Here is a 14,924-nt window from a genome sequence, read left to right on the forward strand (position 1 = left end):
AAGCGTGTAAATAAAAGAGGACCATACCTTTTCCACCACACTGGCTTGGCCACCAGCTTTAACCTTAAGGCAGAGAAACTCCCTGGACTAAGATCCCACAGACTTGCAGCAATGAATTTTTACACTGAAACCTTGAAATGTAACAAAAAATTAGAGCCTGCTGGGCGATAGCCTGAATGCAGTGAACATGTCTAAGCCATGCCCAACAACATTCCAGAATAATGTGTCAAAGGGAAAAATAGAAAGGGCTGTCTGTTTATGCGAAACAATTGAGTCAGTTTATTTGCCATTCATTTAGACTTCTATACGTCAAGTCAAACTCAATTACTTGATGCCAGACTTCCTTTCATGTACTGAAGGAGGGGATGGTTGGCAGAGCAGATACATACGTTAAGCATCTGTTGTGTGCCCCTACATTAAATTTCTTGATCATTTGATAAAGTAGTATGACAGCATTTCCCCATCTATAGGAAAACCAAGATTAATTTTAACATCTTTTGTGGCCTAGATTCACAGCACAAGCAACATTCTGTATTCCCCTCCGGCAATTCTCAAAGAGAATTTCTGTCTGTGAAGTGCATTAGTAGGAACTGGGGGCAAGTCAAGGCAAACAATAGCTATTGGGCTTCCTATAGCAGATGTACAGATAAAGAACACTATTTTTACCAAAGCCACATTTATTAGAACAAAATTCTCAGGGTAAAATATAACCTTTGGACCAGCAACTGCATTATGCAGGCTTCTGAACTGCAGTGGATGCAATTTCAGGGGCACTTTAAAAAAAGGGGGGGGGGGTCTTCTAATCAATGATATGTCAACCTCTGATTATTTTCTGTGCTTTCTAGCTAGTGCCGCCTCCACCCCACCCCTGGAAACATTTCACACAAACAGATCTGGTGCTCACCAAGAAGCACCATCTTCATGCACAGGTGCCTCCACTCAGCAACGACACATAGGCATGTCATGGCGCTCAGAGCTGTGACAATCACAGCTGCTTGAGAAGCAGCTACCACATTTGTGCAAGTCGTGCCTACCACATGTACAAGCCCTACACAAGAGGTGGAGGTTTTTTTGTGTTTTTTTTTAATGGTGCTATATCCAAGTGCCTTTCAGCCCAAAGCACCCAAGATGTTCACATCTGGGCTGACAGCTAGAATGAGACAGACCCTGGCAACAGCAGTCATTGCAAGACAGGAACTGAGGGAATTCTTGCAGGCTTAATAAAGTTTGAACCTTGCTATATGCTGGTGTCTTTCTTTTATTTACGGCTGCTAAGGGTGGTTTACAATATTTATTATTATTATTATTATTATTATTATTATTATTATTACACAGTCAGACAGGTATTATTGACTGGTTTGTTTTAGCCAGACATCGAATCCTTCCCAAGGACCTGGGATGGCTGAATTTTATTATCAGTATTGTTGCTGTTATTATTATAGATATCGTCACAGAATATAGGCTGTTCCCAGTAAAGTTGCTTTTTGTAATTGGCTGATGGTGATTTCTGTGGCCCCTATATTAATTAATAACTACTACTACTACTACTACTTTAGCCACCCCATAACAAGTTGTACACTATATGTGTAATGTAAGCTGCCCCAAGCAGCAGTGTTCAACTTAAAAGTGTAACTATATCTTAAGTTACACAGTATGTAACAGTGTATTCAGATGTAGAGGCAAACTGTGACAGAGAAGCCACAGGACTCTGTTTTTTAAAGATGTTTCTTAACAAAACAGTAATTATTTCTATCCTTAAGACTGTTCAGAACTCATACGTCTATGGAAAGCAGAGAAGACAATGCATTAAGATTTACCATCATAGTAAAATTAAGTGTACTGTGGAGGAAACATAGTATGGGTAGGTGTACTTCAAATATCCCATCCTATTTTTGTTAGCAAGTCCCTGAAGGGAAAACCAAGAACAATTTTGACTTATTTTTCTAATTAAATTACAGTCCTCTCTCTCTCTCACACTCATTGTCAAATGATTTCGAATAAGGCAAGTGCTCAGTGCAATAAAGGAGGTAGAAGCCGCTAATGCACAAACGCAGCCAGATGCTTTTGTTGATTAAGCACTGACTGGCCTTTCAGTTGTCATCTGTGCCAATCAGACTGACCTAGTAACCTAAAGGATGTAGAAGATACACATCCCATGAAGTGTATTTATATTCTAGTTTACTAAAACACACTTTTTAAAACTATGCTTGCTTTAATATATGTTCAGAAAGGTTATTTGGTGTTTCACAGTTTGTGTCAGATTGGACCCATCATTCCTGGTTTCTCAGTCCAGCAAAGTTAGCTAATGTGAAGCATGAATTCTCAAAAAGGGAAAAAAAGAAAGAGAAAAACCCAACACATACCACTCCCTGCTTTATAGGTTCCTGCTGATATTCACAGGAAAGTCCACTGCAGGAAAGGGGGGGGGGATCTATAAAGCACGGCTTCCAAGAAAGTCCCTTCCACAAAGAACAAAGAGCTGAAGCACGTCATGTGCCGATTAAGTGAGGTGCCCTCACTTTGCTGATAACACCCAGCTCTTCTACTTCTTTCCTCTTGTTCAGGTGAAGCATAGGAACTGAAAAATTGTTACATGGACTAGATGGGGACCAATAAACTAAAGCTCAATTCTTAACAAGACAGAAGTTTTGGAGGTAGGCACCTTTCCAACTGTGGAGATGGCATTAAATCCATCCTCCTCCTCCGAATATTTAGATACCGCTCTTCAACCAAAGTTCTCAAAGCGGTTTACATAGAAAAATACATAAATAAGATGGTCCCTTGTCCCCAAAGGGCTCACAATCTAAAAAGAAACAGAAGGCGGATACCAGCAACAGCCACTTGAGGAATACTGTGCTGGGGCTGGATAGGGCCAGTTGCTCTCCCTCTGCTAAATATCAGAGATCCGCCACTTAAAAGGTGTCTCTGCTCAGTTATTCTGGATGGGATAGCTCTCCCCCTAAACTACTGGGCTCATGGCTGGGAATGGTGGCTGGTCAATCTTGACACTGGGGGCTCAAGCAGCCCCTGGGGCAAGGATGGTGCACCAGCTGCAGTGCCTTCCCAACAGATAGAGTCCATTCACTCATCCAGTATGGCGTAGTAGTTAGAGTGTTTGACTTACGATTGGGAAGACCCGAATTCAAATCCTCATTCAGTCATAAGTGCACTGGGTGACTCTGAGCCAGTTATGTATCCCTCAGCCTAACCTACCTCAAAGGGTTGTTGTGAGGATAAACATAACCACGTATACCACTCTGAGTTCCTTGGAGGAAGAGCAGGATATTATTATTTATCAATTTATTTTATTTATTATTAATAATTTATTTATTTATCAAATTTGTATACCGCCCCAAACCTTCGTATCTGGGCGGTTAACAATAGCATAAAACCAGTTAAAAACATATACAAAATACTTCAAAACAATTTAACAGTTTAAAAATAAACCAGAAATTAAAACCCCAAAATTTTAGGAAGCCGAGAAAGCTTGGGCGAAAAGATGGGTTTTCAGGTGTTTTTTGAAAATTGCCAGAGATGGGGAGGATCGTATCTCAGCAGTGAGTGCATTCCACAATCTTGGGGCAGCGACCGAGAAGGCCAGTCTCTGTGTAACCACCAAACGGGTTGGCGGTAACTGGAGATGGACCTCCTCAGATGACCTGAATGGGCGGTGGGGCTCGCAGTGAAGAAGACGCTCTCTTAAATATCCAGGGCCTAAGCCGTTTAGGGCTTTATAAGTTATAACTAGCACTTTGTATTTTGTCCGGTAACCGATTGGCAGCCAGTGTAGCTCCATCAGTAAAGGAATAACATGGTCTCTCCAAGATGACCCAGAGACCAACCTGGTTGCCACATTCTGAACCTACTGAAGTTTCCGGACTACATACAAAGGCAGCCCCACGTAGAGCGCATTACAGAAGTCAAGTCTGGAGATTGCCAACAGATGTACCACTGTTTTGAGGTCATTGAGCTCAAAAAACGGGCGCAGCTGGCGTATCAGCCAAAGCTGATAGAAAGCACCCCTCCCCACTGCCTCAACCTTAGAAACCAGGGAGAGATGTGACTCCAGAAGTACTCCCAGACTGCAAACCTGTTCCTTTTGGGGAAATGTGACCCCATCCCAAACAAGTAGATCAAAATTGTCTCTAGAGTTCTGACCCCACACAATAAGTACCTCCGCCTTATCTGGATTCAGCTTCAGTTTATTCTCCCTCATCCAGCCCACTACTGCTTCCAGGCAGGCATTTAGAGAGGATATGCCAGCTCCTGAAGAAGCTGACATGGAGAAGTAGATCTGGGTGTCATCAGCATACTGGTAACGCCTAGCTCCAAATCCCCCGATGATCTCTCCCAGCGGTTTCATGTAGATGTTAAGAAGCATTGGAAAAAGTATGGAGCCTTGAGGAACACCATACTTAAGCTCAGATTTTGAAGAGCGACAGTCTCCAATCTACACCAGCTGGAATCTATCCGAGAAGTAGGAGCGGAGCCACTGTAAAACAGTGCCTCCCACCCCCAACACCCTCAGAAGTTCCAGAAGGATACTATGGTCGATAGTATCAAAAGCCGCTGAGAGATCCAAAAGGACCAACAGAGTCACACTTCCTGTCAATTCCCAATTGGAGATCATCCATCAGACTGACCAAGGCTGTCTCCACCCCATAGCCCACCCGAAAACCAGTTTGAAATGCTTCTAGATAATCAGTTTCCTCCAAGACCTCCTGGAGCTGAGGGGCCAACACCCTCTCAATTACCTTGCCCAGCCATGGGAGATTGGAAACAGGCCTATAATTGCTCAATTCCAAGAGATCTAATGCAGACTTCTTTAGAAGAGGTCTAATGATTGCCTCCTTGAGACAAGGAGGCATCCTGCCCTCTCTCAGAGAGGCATTTATTATTATTTCGATTTCTACACCGCCCTTCCAAAAATAGCTCAGGGCAGTTTACAAAGAGAAATAACAAATAAATAAGATGGCTCCCTGTCCCCAAAGGGCTCACATTCTAAAACGAAACATAAGATAGACACCAGCAACAGTCACTGGAAGTACTGTGCTGGGCGTGGATAGGGCCAGTTAAATTTATGATTTCCACCAGGCTGTCTACAACAACCTCCCTGCTAGATCGAACAAGCCATGTTTGACAAGGGTCAAGAGAACAAGTGGCAGGCCTCACCGCTCCAAGCAGCTTGTCTACATCCTCAGGAGTCACAAACTGAAACCAATCCAGTCAAATCACATAAGAGGAGTTGTTGGGCACCTCCAGCTCAGACATAAAATTAATTAATTACATATAAATGTAAAACAAACAAACCAACAAAACAAACTCCTCCATGCCTTGGTCATCTTCAGACTCGACTGCTGCAATGTATTACACATGGGATCACCTCTGAAGACATTTTGGAAGCTTCAGTTAGTACAGAACACAGCCACTAGGGACTGGCTTTAGGAAACACACTAGGCTACTTTCGAAACACCTTTACTGACTGCTGATCCAGCTCTGAGCATCATGCAAAGCACCAGTGCCTCTCTTTAAAGCCCTTTATGCCTTAGGTCCTGGATTCCTAAAGGACTGTATTTTCCCACATGGACCTGCCCCTGTGATAAGACACCCACTGGAGACTCTTCTCCAAGTGTCTTTGCCTTGGTGGCAACCGCAGCAAGGGCCTTGGAGTGGAGGTCTCCCAGGAGCCTTGCCTGGCACCTACTCTCATGTCTTCTCAGCAATATGCAAAGGTGACAACCAGTGTTTCCTCCAACAAGGATCCCCAGACATTGTTGACTACAACTCCCATAATCCCCAAGCAAAAGCCATTGCAGCTGGGGATTCTGGGAGTTGTATCTATCTATCTATCTAGCTATCTATATACCACCCCAAACTTTTGGCCCTGGGAGGTTAACAATAGCATAAAACAAGTTTAACACATATACAAAGACTTAAAACCATTTAAAAATCTAAAAATCAACCACAGATTAAATTCCTGGATGTTGTAGCCAGTAACATCTGGAGATCCCTATTAGAGGGGACACTGGTGCCAACATCTCCAGTTAAACAGGGTCAGGAGATGTAAAGAGCCTCTGCCTGCCACTCTGGAGAGCTGCTGCCAGTCAACAGCTCCCCAGCACCAGCAGCTCAGTCAATACTGGGCTAGAGGGACTCTGGATCTGACTTAGTAGAAGGCAGCTGCCTATGTTCATATTTCCCCAGAGTTTTTGTTTTTTTTTAAAAAATAGCTGAATTGATTGAGCCAATTCTGTTGGAGATTAGTGTGCTTTTATTTTGCTACTGCCACTACTTGCTGTTGGGCTCTATTTATTGGAGAATTTTATTCTTTCTAATGGCTACCCTGGGAGTATTCTTTTCTTTTTTTTCTTTTCTTTTTACCCACAATGTGGGGTGCAAATGGATTAAATAACTAAAATAACCATCCTAGGGAGTCAAGCAATGTGCAGGTAAGCACAGGTGAAATCAACTGATTGAATATAGACCATCATAAAATCAATCTATGTTAACTGTGATGCCTGACTCCTTAAAGGTCTAATATGTTCATCGCTTAACAGAGTTGTATATGTGCCCAAGTTTCCTGTTGCAAGTTCATTCATACAGTAGTCCATAAGGATAAACACAGATTGTTTTGCTAGGTTTTGGAAGATACACACAGAACAGTCAGTGAGAGCCTAAGATTCTTTTGGAATAAATAATACTAGGTCTGAAGGAAAATGACGACATCTAACAACTGCAACATACACAGAACTGTTTTCTTGATCACACAGAACATTTAGTTTGGAGCAGATCAGAAAATTGCCGCAAACCAAACCATAGGTGCCTTCTATCAGCTTTGTCTGATACACCAGCTGCATCAGTTTCTTGAGATGAATGACCTCAGAACAGTGGCACATATGCTGGTAACCTCCAGACTGGACTACTGCAATGAGCTCTATGTGGGGCTGCCTTTGTACATAATCCAGAAATTGCAGTTGGTACAGAATCTGGCAGCAAGGTTGGTCTCTGGGTCATCTCGGAGAGACCATCCTGTGTTGAAAGAGCTACACTGGCTGCCGATAAGTTTCCGGACAAAATACAAGGTGCTGGTTATTACCTATAAAGCCCGAAACAGCTTAGGCCCTGGGTTCTGAAGAGCATGTCTTCTTTGCCATGGTCCCTATCACACGTTGAGATCTTCTAGAGAGGTTTGTCTGCGGTTGCCACCAGCTTGCCTGGTGGCTACTCGGGGACAGGCCTTCTCCATTGCTGCCTTTGGGCTTTGGAATGCACTCTCTTTTGGGATAAGAACCTCTCCATCTCTGGCAACTTTTTTAAAGGCACTGAAGACATATTTGTTCACCCAGGCTTTTAATCAGATTTATAGTTTTAATACTTTTAATGTTTGGTTTTAAATGATTTTAATTGTAAACTGTCCAGAGACGCAAGTTTTGGGCGGTATCGAAATATGTTAAATACATACATACCTATCTACCTAGGGTGGTCACTCTCTCTCTAACCCCCACCCCCCAAAAAAGCCAAAGTAAAACTGCTGGACTTTCTCTCTGGTCAAAGGAGCTTTGCTTATATTCTTAAGGCAAGTTTATTTTAAAAATGAATAAATAAGGTAAGTTAAAGGTAAAACTAGATGAAACACAGGAGATCTGTTGAACAGATTTTTCAGAGCCGATTAAAAAGAACAGATTAATTTCAGCAACTGGGGGTCTGGTTCATGGCATGGGTGGGTGAGGGGAGAACCTTAATCCTTCCACTTGCAGAATTGTTCCAGACAAAAAAGGTCATCCCCAATTCTGGAAGTTGATTGGTTGTGCCGTTGAGTCGGTGTCAACTCCTGGTGATCACAGAGCCATGTGATTTTCTTGGTAGAATCCATGAGGGGTTTACCATTGCCATCTCCCATGCAGTATGAGATGATGTCTTTCAGCATCTTCCTATATCACTGCTGCCTGATATAGGAGTTTCCCATAGTCTGGGAAACACACCAGCAGGGATTTTAACCAACAGCCTCCTGCTCTCTAGGCAGGTTACGTCCCCTGCTGCGCCATTAAGTGGGAGTACCTGTATGTTTTACCTTGTGGGGCAAATCGTTTCAGAAATGCCATCTTCATTGGGAACATGGTTAGCTTCCTCTTTCCACTGCTGAGGTCCCAATCTGAATCAGGCCCTCCTATTATGTTTTTAAAGCCACTAAAAAGGCTATTCATGTGTTCCCTACAACACAATTAGTTCAGCCCTAAACCAAGCCTATCCCATCTCTCCTCTTTGAAACCCCTTTTTGCAAGCTATTGCTACTATCACTGTGGTATGAGTGAAAGGCAGTGGTAGATCTAAGCCCAGATTTTCATTGTGATCCTGGCAGAAGTAAAAGCACCTTTGATCAAAGAGAATGAGGCATGGTCATATGAGTAGCTGAGTAGCTGCCCTCCCAAACTTCAATCCTTCTCACTTCTACAGCTCATCTCCATATGCTTCTCCCCAGGCAACAAAAGAAGGTGCCACTTGCTTGAAGGATACAGTTGTACTTCTAAGACTGCAATCTCACACACATTTACTTGGAAGTAAGTCACACTTAAGTGGCGCAGCAGGGAAGTGCTTGACTAACAAGCAGAAGGTTGCCGGTTCGAATCCCCGCTGGTACTATATCAGGCAGCAGCAATATAGGAAGATGCTGAAAGGCATCGTCTCAGACTGTGCAGGAGGTGGCAATGGTAAAACCCTCCTGTATTCTACCAAAGAAAACCACAGGGCTCTGTGGGCACCAGGAGTCAAAATCGACTTGATGGCACACTTTACCTTTAAGTCACACTGAACTCAGTGGGACTGCTTTGGAGTAAACATGCATAAGATCAAGATGCAAATAAATCAAATATCACTAACCATACCTATTCAAAAGGTAGAATTAAAAGTATACGCCTTAAAAATGAAGCACATCCCTGAGAAGAGACTCTTCCTCTCTTGTTACAATTAAACATGGATCTCCTGTTCATTTAGGACCACTACAGTGGTCATTTAGGACCAATACAGTGCAAAGGGGCCCTGTGTTGCTCCAGGAAGATATTTCAACTCTGCTGGATCCTTCTGGAGATTGAGTTGCACAGATGAAAAGTCACCAAGAAAAACTTCCTCATGCATTACACAGAGGGCTTCATGAGAAGGGGTCACCTTTTTGTAAGGAGGCCTAGGGAAATTGCAAGGGTATCACGGAGGCAGTCTATGACACAAGTAAGGTTCACATATCACTTACACTACTGCCATTATGAATTTAATAATGCTTATACTGTGCGTGTGTGTTTAACCCAATGGTATACATTTGATACCTCCAAATGTTATTTCCCAGATCAGTGAATCACGAACATTTTTTCCCCCATTCTACCCAGACTCTGACCTACAAACACATCAAGTGGACCAACAGACAGCAGGATTGGGGGAATTAGGAGACTGGCACAGCTTAATTAAAAGGCGCCTAAGCTACTCCCTCACCACATATCAAATAAAAATGGTAGTCTTAGCAAAATGAATGCAGCATAAGAGCTGCAAAGGAGGTGGCGATGCAAGGGGGGGGAAATCCTTTGCAGAAGCAATGCTGTTCATAAGGTTTTTGGTTCTATAATGATTTCAGGAAAGCAAACCCCCTTGTTCAGCCCATCAGTAAAACTGTGTCTGTACATTTAAAAAGTCTATTGGGAATTTATCATACATCACAGAAACGCTGCCACCTCTTACATCTCCCTCTCCCTCAAACACACACACACACACACACACACAGGAAAATGAAAAAGGTTTTCCTATATTCCTCTGGCTTTTGCTAAAATTTGAAAGCATGAAAACAATGTCAAATTGTTTCCACATGCACATACACCCAAGAAAACTTGTTCAAAGTTGCTGCACAATAATGTCTAATGGGGTGAATCTGATGCCCAAGAAAGAAATATGCCTCATGTCCAGTCACCACTGTATTTCCTGCATCACTGCATCTCTCCTGCATGAAGTACCTTCCTAAAACCACATATCTATTGTGCTCATGGCACCATCCAATTCAGCAGCAACCCCAAAGCAAATTAAATATGAATTTCCTCGCTATTATCCCATGAAATGCAACATAGAAGTCTCCCATATCCCTTAGAGTGTTAGTACACGAATGCACTGTAATTTACATTAGGCTGGCAAGAGGTATTTTAAAGCCAATTCAGGTAGATTTTGTTGAGACCTCCACCTTTAAAAAGATACAAAATTAAGCTTGTGAATACAAGACAAAAGAACCTTTGCACCCGCCGCAACTCTCACTCTCCTATGAAGACACACACCCTCATGCTGTTCAGCTTCTACAGAAAGAATGGCTGACAATAAATCCTCATTGATAAACATAAATATCATAAACCACGTTGCCTCAATGAAACTGAACACTCTGCTTTTAGCACCTTACCTTATATCAGCTAAATTCACTCCTCTTGGTGAGAAATCACCTAATGTTTTTGGGTTTAAAAAAAAAAAAAACCCTTACGTGGGTCTCCAGCAAGCTAATCCAAGCCTTCCATTAACACACTCCATTGCAGATAATTGCATGCAGCACACACTCCTCTGCTTTTCCCAGTTCCCAACACAGCAAGGATAATCACATTCCAGTGGGGAGCGAACAGATGGTGGATTCCATGGTAACCAACCCTCCTAAGGCTATTGGTAGAAGTGTGCAACTACTGCTTATTTGGTAACAATCACTCTTTGTGCTTCAGCTTTGGAAATCACCAAAGATGGGACATACAGCGTTTAGTACATATTGGGTAAGGCTAGCAGGTGCTTTGCCATGTCAAACAACACTGCAGAATAAACAAAACAGGGGTTAACCTTGATGGTACACCCACAGGCAAGCTTCATGCTTCAGCGTAATGATCGTTTATTTTAAATCTCTTGCCTACCCCACAATAAGGGACTGAGGCAGTTAACAGCTAAGTGCAAGTATATACAAAACAGTCCAATTAAAACCAGATTAGAATTAAAAGAATACAAAGTGCAACCCAGAGCTTATCTAAGAGTAAGCTTCCCACTGTTTGTATGTGCTCACAATCCTACTCCGGGATTATTTAGGTTAGCGATTTCCAGATGCTCTGGGAAAGTGCACATCAACCTTGCTTTCCAATTAATTAATTTTAGTGCAATGCATGCAGTTTATTCCATCATAAGCAAACCAAAAGAGCGATGATAAATTGCTACAGGAAAAATTAGAGACCAAAAAATAAAAATAAAAATCAGGTTTCTAATGTATAGTTAAGTACCTATTAGTGTCCTGGGAAAACAAAGATAGGAAGAAGCAAACAAAAAAACACTCAAGTAAGCAAATGCCAGATGTGTAACCAAAGGAGCTCCCATGAGAATTTGCTAGAAAAAGTGGTTTGTTCTACTTGGGAGCTGACAGTTTTTTCTGCATGCATACTGTATTCTGAAATGGCCTTACTGCAGCAGTCTTCTAATCTAAGGATTTATTCAACAAGAATGTTACAATTCGTTGCTCTTGGACTTAAAGCTTCTGCTGGATTTATCTACCTCTGTATCCAATCTAGCAAGACTAAAGCTGATTGAACAGCCAAAAGCTACACCCTATCTGTGCTGCATACATTTAGACCTGGGGTGAGGGGAATATTTTGAGCAGCCCCTGTGGATCAGCGGTGCGCCTGAAGCAACTGATCTCACCCACCCATCTTTCATACAGCAAGGAATCTTAGAGCAATACAGCATAATGGCTCACGGAAGCATCCTTAGCAAGATCTCCACTGTCATTATCTCGGGGGATGGCAGAGGGGGATTTTTACCATCCTGCCTGGAGACGGAAGAGAAAGGGAAGCTTTCACACAGCAACACATTAAAAAAAATCCCACATTAATCAACGTTTTTTAAAAAGAAAGAAAGAAAGAAAGAAAGAAAGAAAGAAAGAAAGAAAGAAAGAAAGAAAGAAAGAAAGAAAGAAAGAAGGAACTATGTAACAAGAGGCCAGGTCCACTTAAGCACATTATGATGAGCACATGAATAGTTTGGAAAAATATAAAACTGGGGCCAATCGCAGCTTCAGGAGGAAACTGTGGGAGCTGACGGTTGTTAAGGTAACCAAACTGTTCTAGGCTTTAAAGGTTAAAACTGTCACATCATGCAAATACTGGTGAATGTAGCCCTCTTGAATTTTTTTAAAAAAACACCTCACAAAAGTTGGCCCTTAGAGCAGTTTTGAGTTATGGCCCCTGTTCTTGAAGACAGTGTGGTTCTCTCAACATAATTGGCAACTCTGACAACTTTTAAAAAGTCTTTAAAGACACATCTGTTCACCCAGGCTTTTAACTGATATTGTTTTTGATTGTTTTAGTGTTGTTTTCAGAATATTGTTCTAAATTTTTAAACTGTGTTTTAAATTTTTTGCTTCTAAATTTTCTGTTTTTATTTTTAATTAGTGTTTTACTGTTTTTATTTGTTGTGAACCGCCCTGAGACCTTGGGTTAGGGTGGTATAAAAATGCACTCAAGAAAGAAAGAAAGAAAGAAAGAAAGAAAGAAAGAAAGAATTATAGACTGATGCACAGTTCTAGAATAGTAAACAAGCCTTGAGAAAAGTACTACATAAATACCAAGAGCAAGTTAAAACACTTCATAGAGCATTTGACTCAATAATCCTTGCAAAAGGGATTTGACAAAGTCATCAGAGGGGACTCTGTTCCGTGTGCCAATGATGGAGGCGGCTCATCTACCATGCACACGGGACAGGGCATTCTTGGTTGTAGCCCCCAGAATTGGGAACTGTTTGGCATCTGCTCCTCAGCTGCTATAATGGCTTTTAGTATTGCTGCTGCTCTGTACATTGATGTCTTTTATTGTGTATATGTTTTTAACTTTAATAGATTTGTATTTTTAATATTGACGTTTAATATTTGTATTCTTTTAAGGATACTGTAAACTGCCTTGGGATTATTTTAATGAAAGGCAGTATATAAATCTGACAACAAAGAAGCCCTGTGAGGTAGGTACCATGTTATATCACCCTTATTTTATTTATGTATTGAATTTATATGCCGCCTACTATAAAAAATCTCAAGGTGGTGTACAGAATTAAAACAAAACATAATATAAAACATTAAAATTCATTAAAAGATAAAAATAATAGATAAAAACACATTAAAATTTATAGGTTTAGTCTCAGTTGAAGGCCTGGGAAAATAGATATGACTTCAGGGTCCTCCTAAAAACAAACAGAGAAGGAGATGCTCTTATTTCAGCAGGGAGTGCGTTCCAAAGCCCTGGGGCATCCACAGAGAAGGCCTGGTCCCAAGTTGCCAACAACTGAGTTGGCAACAACCGTAACCGGACCTCTCCAGATGATCTTGATAGGCGACAGGGTTCACAACGGAGAAGGTGCCCTCTTAACTACCCTGGGCCTAAGCCGTTAAGGACTTTATAGGTAATAACCAGCACTTTGTATTTCTTTTAGAATATGTGTTATATGATCCCTTCGGGTAAACCTAGAGACCAATCTGGCTGCCACGTTCTGTACAAATTGTAGTTTCCGAACTACGTACAAAGACAGCCCCACGTAGAATGCATTACAATAGTCAAGCCTAGAGGTTACCAGCATATGTACCACCATTTTAAGGTCATGTATCTCCAGAAATTGACATATCTGACGTATCAGCCGAAGCTGATAAAAAGCACTCTTGACCATGGTTATATCAGGACTTGACAAATTTCCTTTCTCTCTTGGAGCTAATCCAAAACATTTAGGAGCCAGACAGTGGTCACTTAGTGTTGGACATGGGCGTGGGGGTGGGGGGGAGAGAATGGGCTTCTCTTAACCCCTTTACAATTAACATACTTGGAACAGAAACAGGATTGCCTAGGATAAATATTTTATTAAGTAACTCTAACCTCTGGATATCCTAGTCCAGGCTCCACAGTTAAATTTCTAGGCACCATGGAACCTGGGATTTGTCAAGCCCTGGCTTACAATACAGGCTGGGAATATTAGTTCATGAGTTCAGTACCAAGCAGAGATATGAACTAGGAAGTTGCAGCTACCACAAGTCACCTACCAACGTAGATCGAAAGGTCCAGAATGGTAGAGGTACACCTCCCTTTCCTGGAGGTGGAGAGAGGAGCCATATGAAACATGAAGGGATGCAAAAGGTTTCAGGCGCATGTAGCCAAAAGTGCCAAGGAGAACAACAAAAACTTCTTTCAATATATCAGAAGCAGAGAACCTGCCAGGGAGGTGGTTGGGCCCTTAGATTATGAGGATGTAAAAGGGATTATTAAAGGAGGATAAGCAGAGAAGCTGAGTTTATTATTTATTTATTTGATTTATATACTGCCCTTCCAAAATGGCTCAGGGCGGTTTACAATTAAAACAAACCACTAACACAGTAAAGAGCTAAAACAAATTAAACACAATATAACAATTAACAATTTAAAAACATTTTAAAACAACAATTAAACAATTACAGTGATTAAAAGCCCCAAAATCAGGTTAGAATATTAAAACCAATTTAAAAACCCTGGAAAGCCAGGCCAAACAAATAAGTTTTAAGGGCTTTCCTGAAGGCTAATAGAGAATTCAAATTGCGGATTTCTGCAGGGAGCGCATTCCACAGCCCCGGAGCAGCTATAGAGAAGGCCCGCCTCTGAGTCGCCACCAGACGAGCTGGTGGTAACTGGAGACGAACCTCCTCAGATGACCTTAATGTGCAGTGGGGATCACGCAGAAGAAGGCGCTCTCTAAGGTAACTCGGGCCCAAGCCATTCAGGGCTTTAAAAGTAATAACCAGCACTTTGTATTTTGCCCGGAAACATATCGGCAGCCAGTGCAATTGTTTCAAAACAGGCATGATATGGTCTCTCCGGGTTATCCCAGGGACCAATCTGGCTGCCACATTCTGAACTAATTGAAGTTTCCGA

General features: G+C 41.9%; 1 protein-coding gene across 4 annotated transcripts in view; it reads right to left on the reverse strand.

The window, feature by feature from the left end:
- FGD4 (FYVE, RhoGEF and PH domain containing 4) overlaps positions 1-14,924 on the reverse strand; it is a 192,554-nt gene that overhangs the window by 132,786 nt on the left and 44,844 nt on the right. Inside the window, exon 1 of one of the 4 annotated variants that reach the window (XM_053257282.1) lies at positions 10,424-10,582. The exons of 2 other annotated variants lie outside the window; for them this stretch is intronic. The gene's annotated coding sequence lies outside the window, so the exon portion shown is untranslated. Of the gene's footprint in view, positions 1-10,423; positions 10,583-14,924 lie in introns of those variants that run through there. One more of the 4 variants, XM_053257286.1, reaches the window with a different exon arrangement.

The sequence above is a fragment of the Hemicordylus capensis genome, chromosome 5 (genome assembly GCF_027244095.1).
Source record: "Hemicordylus capensis ecotype Gifberg chromosome 5, rHemCap1.1.pri, whole genome shotgun sequence".
NCBI classification, from domain to species: domain Eukaryota; kingdom Metazoa; phylum Chordata; class Lepidosauria; order Squamata; family Cordylidae; genus Hemicordylus; species Hemicordylus capensis.